The 9,789-nt window shown below is 35.2% G+C and overlaps 1 long non-coding RNA gene across 1 annotated transcript in view; it reads left to right on the top strand.

The window, feature by feature from the left end:
- The first annotated feature begins 2,741 nt into the window (after positions 1-2,741).
- Positions 2,742-9,789, top strand: part of LOC146997027 (uncharacterized) — a 35,244-nt gene continuing 28,196 nt past the window's right edge. Inside the window, exon 1 of the long non-coding RNA XR_015041076.1 lies at positions 2,742-3,161. This is a non-coding gene — a long non-coding RNA (uncharacterized LOC146997027). The remainder of the gene's footprint in view (positions 3,162-9,789) is intronic.

The following is a 9,789-nucleotide window of genomic DNA, read 5'->3' as shown; positions in this document are numbered from 1 at the left end:
GCTACGGCATTTCTGTTTATCGTTTTTATTTCTCCGTTCGCAATTTTTCACATAACGTCCGCGCCGATTAAATATAACACAGGGCTCTAATATTAGGTGGTAACAATTTGGAGCGACACTTATAGTGAACCAACGCAAAATGCTAAAACGAAATTAATAGTCCTTCTGGGTTAACGCCCTTTGGTCTAATTATTTCAAAAATCATTATCCGAATAAGAAACAACTATCAGGTATACTCGATAAGTTTGAGAACTGATAACACAGGCAACATGGCAAGACTTCAGATTTAGCTGAGGTTTTTTTTAACCATAATTTGGAGTAGCTAAACCTTTGTGGCAGGCAGATTGCCCTTTAAGTAGTTAAATTCAACACAATGAATTTAGAGTATAGGTAGGTTAAACCATCAAGGAAAATGCGTACAAAATGTTACTACGTGATCCACTGAATGCTAGCTTAACAAACACTATACCCTTTTGAAACCATCAAAATATGTACACTTTCCTGTTGGCAAGTGAAATCGATGAATTTAGTGAATCGATGAATCTCCAAGTGGAAATCATTCCATCTGCTCCAAAGCATAGCAATGCGATTGGCCAGACCAGCTAATTGTTTGCAGGGAAGAAGAACCCAGTACTTGAAATTCCGATTCCAAAATAGCTGCGTAGATTTGTTCTCCAAATTAATCGGGGGAATTAATCTGATTGGCCAATAGAAGGAAGCAAAACGTTGACTCTCCTCACTCTGATGTTTATTGAGACTCCAGTATTGAGTTCCAGTTAACATTTGATGTAACGCTACAATCTTATTTCCTGAAGCGATTCTTGGCAGGTGAAGCTGATCATGTCCACTCGAAGTTTTGTCAATCCTTTGCTCAAACTGAGGTAATTATTGTATTTTCATCAAATAGTTATGTGTAAAAATACCCAAATTTCACTTTTACTTCCGGAATCTTGTGGTCAATTTCAAAAGCTCTCAATATTAGATCAGAACGAATGTAGCTTTAATCGTAAACATCTGCCATTCTATGGGTTAAAAACACTGAAGTTTCCACAGATATCGGTGACTGGTGAATATAACCAATTATATACACCGCGCGCCCCCTCCCCAAATAAAGCTCTATATCACCCATTCTACTGGTCCGAATGCGAAATTCAACTTGCTTTTTCATGTCTCGAAAGAATGACTTAGGATATGTATTAGATTTATATATAGCATCATTCTAACATAGGTATTTTGATACAAAATCTGACTTTTTCTGAAATAACGTACCAATTTTTTTCCACATTTCGATTCTGCGACTCATATTACGCCAAAGTGCCAAGTTTTGTAAAATTGCACGAGTAGTTTCTAAAAAATTAGCTCTCAAATTTTAACTCTGCAATGTTAATTGAATTTGATATATGTTTATTAATATCTCTTTTTTATGAAACTTACTTGATTCCTTCTTCCTTAATTCAAAGTTTAGGCTTAATCCAAATATAATTCATGACATTTTTATGAGTTATTTTTTAAATTTGTATTTTTAAATATTTTTTATAAATTTTTCGAAAACATTTTTGTATTATAACCTATAAAGATTTTAATATCAATCTTAAAGTAGATGTATTTCTAGGCATACGTGCAAAGAATTAGAGTATTTTATTCAAAGTTTCTAAGATATACATGAATTTACATATTGATGCGTTTTGAAATTTGGCATACATGTTATAAGCGATAATAGCGCCAAATGCGGTTTACGCACTTTGTTGAAATTATTTGAAAGTATGAACGATGACTTTTTTCGTTCGTGTGCAATAAAGAAAAGGATAGGAAAATAGGTTGCTCTAAATTAAGAAGTTCGCCAAGTGAATTATTGGCGCAAACTAAAAAATGCGCCAAGATAAATTTTTGAATTTCTCCCTAAATTTCTCGCTACATTTTACAGAATTTAATATTTAGGCATAATTTGAGTCGCAGAATTGAGCTATGGAAAAAAAAAAAAAAAATTGGCATGTCATATCAGAAAAAGTCCGATTATGTGTCAAAATACTTACATTAGAATAATGCTATATATAAATCTAATACATATCCTAAGCCGCGGCTCCAAGACATGAAAAATGCAATTTGAATTTCGTCATTTGGCCCAGTAGAACGGGAGATATAGAGCTATCCCATTTTATTTTTTATTTATTTATTTATTTTTTGCTTCAGTGTACATACGCATTGTATACTCTGAACAACCTCATATCGATCTGTGTTATAACACTTCAGTGTATTAGTTTGTTCTGACGTCGATTTACGACGACGAAAGGGGCTTGCTGCATAGGATCGTCGTTGGTTTCACTTGCTAACCAGTTTCTTTAGAAAGTTCTCCACTAGCTTGCAAAAGCGTCTAATGCAAGTAGCATTTCGAATACTTTAGATTAATGAATTAGTCATGCCTTAAAAGCAGAACAGAAATCATTAATTCCAAAACCGAACGATTTCTGTTTGGTAGCTGTTCTTTAAATTCGTTCTCAAATATCATGGTCAACTTCAGTAAAATGCCGGAAACAAACAAAACAAACAAACAAAAAAAAAAAAAAAAAAAAGTCTGTGTGTGTTTGGTCATAAATATCTCCTCTAACTTTACATGTAAAGATACAGAATTTTTATTTTTTAATGGTATAAAACATAATAAATACTTTAATCTGCAGAATAGTTACGTATGAAAGGCTAAAATTTATTTTTCAGTGTCTTTCCATTTCTAGCTTTGAGACAAAACACGCAGAGTGTCTTCATAAAACTCTGCATCTTATTTTAGCAAACTTTTATTTCGTAAAAGTACATATTAGATACGCATTTGTGAGATGTCATATTTCACGACCGACAGATGGCGCTACCAGCTTTCTGATAGAATTGCTTTGTAAATAATACGCATACGAGGCCGCCATGACCACAAAAGAGGTGCAAGATGTTAAAAGATGTTTACCACGTTATAAAGACGCAAGAAATTTTGTTTTTAATTTTTTTATTGTGACAACTTTTCTGTAAATATTCGTGCTCCTGTTGTCCATTTTCATAGTCTGTAAAAGTCGTCAATAATTTTCATTAAATGTTTAATGTCAGCTGGACTAGTTTACGTTTTCCTCAAGACACTAAATTCTTCAGCCATATTATGAAGTGTGTTCACAGACGTCAAGGTAAGATATATTCTCCCCATATAATTAAAAAAATATCCACATTTGTTGAAAGCTCCGGCGCTCAGAGTCGTAGCTAGGGTTTTCAGCGCCCAGCGACAACTGAAGATTTCGCCCTTCCTACTGCTTACCAAAGATGGAAAACATTTAATTCCTAAATGTCGTAACATCAGTTCGGCGCCCATTGGATTCTGCGGCCGGGGACAGATGCTTCCTCTAGCTTCGCCCCTGCCGGAGCTACTTTGGTAGACGGTTGCACGGATTTTGGCGAATTTTTGGCAATTTTTCTTTTGGCGAGTAATACGATTTATGGTAAACCCATTGCTGGATAAGTTATTTATGGTAACCGATACTTTGTTGTCATTTTAATTAAAAAATAATGCGTATTATTATGCATAAATTCCGTGTTTTAAATATTATTTATGGCTTTTAAATATTAAAAATCAATTTAATTTTGCATTTTTATTTGAAATAAAAATTTTACGGTTTATGATATTTTCTGAAATTTTATGCTGTGGATGATGTAATCAATGACGTCATCTTACTTTAAAAGTAATTGGTTTTAATATCTACAAATTTAATCAAATGTTTTAAACATTATTTATGGCTGTTAAATATTAAAATACAATTTAATTTTGCATAGCTCCTCATGGAAGGTTAGTGAACGTACCAGATGAAATCTACGAACTATATCATTTATGTTCATAAAATAATAAGCATCTAATAACAATATCTGTAATAGTTTCACAGCAACTAGTTACATGTTTTATAAACGATACCTTTGAAGCTCAGTGGTAAATAACTCAGAATTGAGTGCCCCTTTTAAAAAGTAACACTGCGCAGTTTCGAACTCCATGGAAAAATCATTTGATGTCAAATAGTTTCATTTCCGTTTTATGTATACAGTAGCATTTAGATGGTAGGCAAAGTTTCTTCATTATATGCAGTTAGCCTTTACTTCCCTTGGGAAGAAAAAGCTATTCGTAAATAAAATGTGATTTATTGAACACCTAGAAAGAAATTTCTCTGATGTGTTTATTGAATTACGTCCGAAGGGGCGTTTTGTTAACATTTTGTGTGTTGTGTGTTACCTTTATTTATTAAATAGCATGTTCTTCGCACTTAAATTTCAATTCAAGAGAAATATCACAGAATAATTTTAAATTGAGCATATCTTTGGAATTTCCGATATGCAGTCTCATGCGCTGGAGATAATTTTTTTTTTTTTTTTTTTTCTGTACAACGTTGCTATCGCTGTGAAGTCCTTGAGTTTGGTAATCAAAAATTCGTTGAAGTTTCACAAAATATGAAGAAAATAAAACACATTCCAAACTTCAAATTTTGGCTTCCAGATACCCATATTTGCAGTAGAATTACGTCATTCAAAATTGGATGGATCTAGCTACCGTTGTTTTATCACAATGCAAGAAACATACATACATTAATGCAGATTATTCATTATTTAATTTCTTCAAATATAATACAAGTATATTTGATGGCAACAGTTTGGAAAGAGAAACGGACATTTAGAGTGATTCGACGCAAAGTCGCCCCTATATTTACACATATAAGGGGAAAAATGAACAATAAAAGTGTAGTATTGTAGCCTTGGCTACTAATGTTTAAAATTAATTTATGACTAGGAACAGCATGAATTATAAACAAATAGCTAAGTTATTGCATTTTATTTTCCAGCTATCGAAATGCGACGCTACGAGCAACGTTTTTAAACCAAAACCTAGCAATCATGAATCAGAACTAGAACTAGTTGCCATTCAGCATAAAGAAATTTAAATATAAATATGAACTACTTATTGCCATTCAGCATAAAAGAAATATAAATATGAATATTAACAAAATATTATAGTTAATTTTATAAAGTAATTAAACACATGAACAAATATATGAAATAAAAAATAATTATTTCTCATGCAATAAATACTTACATTACCACTACACTACTTACATTTGTCTTCTTCTGCAATGGGAATTTGAAAATAAGCTTTGAATAAATCAATTTTAGAAAAAATATTTGTACCTCTTAATATATGATGAAAATCTTCAATGCGAGGAATTGGGTATCGATCAGGTATCGTCTGCGCATTCAGTCGTCGGTAGTCTCCTCAAGGACGATATGAACCATCCTTTTTCGTAACAAGGTGCAAGGGGCTTGACCACTGGAAGTTTGATGGACGAATTATTCCATCGTCAAGCATAAATTTAAATTCCTCTTTAGCTATAGCTAAGCGTTTTGGATCGAGCTGTCGTGCCTTTGAATAAACGGGTTGACCATCAGTCGTAATAAAATGTGTAACACCATGTTTAATTTGTGTAGGAAAAAGGTTAGGTTTAGAAATTTCGGGATATTTCGACAGTAAATCGAAAATTTTTATGGATTTATTTAATGTGGTTACTGAGTAATCACTGGAAATAGCAGCGACATCACACTGGACACAAAGATGTGTTACGCCATCAATTAATTTTTTCTTATTTACATCGATTAGCAATTTATATTTGTGAAGAAAGTCAGCTCCTAAAATACCTTTTGTGACATCAGCAATTATGAATGGAAACTGAAAATCACGACGTAATCCCAAATCAAGAGTTAGCGTTTTTATGCCATAAGTGGAAATATCTGTGCCATTAGCTGCATACAGTTTGTATTCAGTTTTACATTTATTCTGTGAAGTAGCAGGAATTATGCTTACCTAAGCTCCGCTATCAATAAGAAAGTGCAAATTTGATCTTCGGTCACGAACGAATAAACGAAATTTGCGACAATCCTTCATATTTTCTGCAGCAGCGTTTGCCGCTGAACCTACTGCAGATTCGAGTTTTCCTGGTTTTTGGAATCGTTTTTTACCCAAGCACACGGAGGCTGGCATTTCTCTGGAATACATTTTGCTCCAAATCGAAAGTGACAGAAACAAAATTTGCCAGCAGGGTCATATCGTTTACGAGATCGGCTTCGAGATCGTGAACGTGAATTACGTAAATCCGAGTCCCTGCGTCTTGAGCGAATGGTTATTTGATCAATTTTTTGTTCAAGAAAGGTAATTTTTTGCAACAAATCATTTGCGGGAACGGAAGGAGCATTAGTACTAAATACTTCTGGTTTCCGATTCATATCACTAATTTTATCTGCCATAGACGCTAACTTGGTTACATCTTCATCACTGACTAATAATATATTTTTTATTGAGTCAGGTAGCTTCTCCAGCCATAAAGTTTTGATTAGATTTTCAGACACATCTGTAGTAGCAACTGATCTCATCTTCTGCAAAAGTTGGCTTGGTTTCATGTCTCCAAGTTCGATACCAGTAATCAAACGTTTAATCCGTACATTTTCACTTTCTTTGAATAAAAGTAATAACCTAATTTTAGCATCCGAATATTTTGTGGCACTATCGTTCGTTACAATGTCCCAAATATTTTCGGCGAACTTAGGTTCAAGCTGTGAAACTAAATAATTAAATTTCGTTTCTTCCGAAACGATATTACTAATTTTGAACTGAGCTTCAACTTGAAAAAACCATATTTCCGGTTTATCAGTCCAAGAAGGATGTATTTTTACACTCACCTTATGAAGCTCCGGTGACTGCATCGTATCTTTCATAGCAGTTTCAGAAGAGTCATTTGTTGACATTTCGAAAATTAATCAGGGTCACCACGATGTAGCCTTGGCTACTAATGTTTAAAATTAATTTATGACTAGGAACAGCATGAATTATAAACAAATAGCTAAGTTATTGCATTTTATTTTCCAGCTATCGAAATGCGACGCTACGAGCAACGTTTTTAAACCAAAACCTAGCAATCATGAATCAGAACTAGAACTAGTTGCCATTCAGCATAAAGAAATTTAAATATAAATATGAACTACTTATTGCCATTCAGCATAAAAGAAATATAAATATGAATATTAACAAAATATTAAAGTTAATTTTATAAAATAATTAAACACATGAATAAATATATGAAATAAAAAATAATTATTTCTCATGCAATAACTGGGCCACTACAGTACACACAAGATACATATTTTACGCAAATGTGTATTGCCATAGTTTCGTGAAGGTCATTTTTGACAGTTAATTCGGTGCGTTGTTAAATATGAGAATTTAACTTATCTGTACTTAAGAAAAGCTGCAATTTAAATGTTCAGAAATATCTTCCACGTTAGCTTTCATCTCGTGACAGAAAGTAAACTGGTGGAAAATAAGCTTCATCATGTTCATTATCGGACGATAGACTACATTAGTTTAGGAATAACAGGAATTCTGAAAGCAAGGGTTTTAAACAGAAATAGTCACGTATGAAATGTGAAATTGGCTTTGGAAATTTGTTTCTACTAATAAATTTAGTCAGAAATGCAGCATGTTAGGTAAGCGAAAAAGTCTCAGTTTTCTTACCGGGTTGTTAATTTAATAGTCTAGTAATGCCAGCATTCGAATTCCGAGAAATGTTATCAGATAATGACAAACTGAGGAGCGAATTCTAGATATAAATTCTAGGACAGTCTTTGCACATTAAGTCGCATAGTGTATTCACTAATTACAGCATTTGTCATGTAAGGGAAGACACCTGTAGGATAAGGAGATTTGAAAGGTTATATTCAACTATGTTATTTTAAGTTTTAATTGTTTGTTATATGGCCAATGTTGTATCTATAGCTTAAATTTCCTAATTTAAAACTAGAAAAATAATTAAATGTTAATATTAGGGAAATACAGAAACATATGTAGGAAAGAAAAACAAGAAAGCTAAAATAAAAATCTGGAAGCTTTCAGATTTTATATTACACCCGTGGGCTTTCTTAACGTTTTTTGTGCACTACTTTTATTTATTAAATATCATGTTCTTCGCACTTAAACGCCCACCAGCGGCCGAGCGGTAAAGTCGCTGAACACTGGTAGTTCGGTCCGAGATTCGAATCCCGCGAACGTGCTGGCTGCATGGGCGTTTTCGTGGTTTTCCCCATGTATAACGTGTATACGAGCCAGTTTACCTTAGAAAGTCCTCCAAGAAGGCATCCCTCCTCTTAGGCAGATAGCCCTCGAGTCTTTGCCATAATCACACACTTCGCACTTAAACCACAAAATTTAATTCAACAGTAATGTCACAAAATAATTTAAAAAGAGCATACCTTTAGAATTTACGATACACAGTCTGGCGCGCTGTAGATAATTTTTTTTCCCGTACAGTGTTGCCATTGCTCGCTTTCAAATCGTTTAATTTGTTAATAAAATATTCGTTAAGTGTTCCAAAACATGAAAATTGATAACAAAACAAATTTTAAATTCAAATTCGGGCTTTTACATGCTCATATTCTACACTGACTACCAACAAGTATTTGGACACCTGTGATAGAAAAGAAAAACTAACTTTATTCAAAAACAATAGTTGGTAGAGCCTCCACGAGAGGTAATTACACCGTGGACCCTCCGGGGCATACTTTCCACAAGTCTTTGTATGACATCTAATGATATTTTCTTCCACTCGGCTTGCAGAAGACATAGGAGTTCCTTCACCGATTTCGCACTGGTAGTGCACCCCTGAATTCGGCGATGCAACTCGTCCCAGAGGTTCTCGATAGGGTTCAGGTCTGGACTCTGGGCAGGCCAGTTCATTCGATGAACTCCATTGACACCATACCAAGCCTTGGTTAACGTCGAAACATGACAACTGGCATTGTCGTCCTGAAAGTAACAAGGGTCCAACCCGTAAAACTGCCACAACGGATGAAGCACATTGTCATCCAAAATAGTGCAGTAGGCATCGGAGTTGAGCTTACCATGAATGGGGACCGAGGGTCCCAGCCCATACCAGGAGAAACACCCAAGACCATAATTCCACCTTCGCCGAACTTGAATGTTGGCACAATGCATTCTGGCAGGAGACGTTCTCCAGATAGACGCCAGACCCAGACCCTGCCATCCGAACGGTAAAGGGTGAACCTTGATTCGTCACTCCAAAGAACCCGTTTCCACTGATCTAGGGTCCAATTTCGATGTGCTTTGCACCACATTAACAGAGCTGCACGGTTGGACTTTGTGATCAAAGGCTTATGGGCAGCAGCACGACCATGAAAACCAAGCAGATGTGCTTCCTTACGGATGGTATTCATTGAAACAATACTCCCGGATGCCTGTTGAAACTCCTCGCGGATGAGGGCTATCGGTTGGGTGCGGTTCTTCCGAATTTCTCTGGACAGCACTCGTCGGTCCCTAGCTCCCAGTTTCGTTGGTCTGCCGACTCGGGGCACATTCCGACAATCACCGCTCACCTTCCACTTCTTAATCACATAGGCCACTGTCGATTTTGGGTACTTCAGATCGCTAGATATGTCCCTTAAGGATCGGCCACATTTGTGATACCCGATAATTATACCTTTCTCTAAATCAGAGATCTCCGAATAGCGAGGCATTTTGCATGCGACTAAAGCCGATGCTGTTTCCTACACGATATATACCGGCGGAGTCCGTGACGTACCTTAGGATCGGAGATATCGTCATTTGCATAGGTGTCCAAATACTTATTGGTAGTCACTGTACTATTCATATTCAAATTTTGATGGCTCTAGGTACCGTTCTTTTATCAGAATGCGAGAAACGTGCATACATTTATGCAG

This window comes from Stegodyphus dumicola, chromosome 5 (genome assembly GCF_044657685.1).
Source record: "Stegodyphus dumicola isolate Sdum_Otavi_A_Nest chromosome 5, ASM4465768v1".
In the NCBI taxonomy this organism is placed as follows: Eukaryota; Metazoa; Arthropoda; class Arachnida; order Araneae; family Eresidae; genus Stegodyphus; species Stegodyphus dumicola.
The sequence above is the reverse complement of the archived record's forward strand: the minus strand, read 5'-3'. Positions and strand labels throughout refer to the sequence as shown.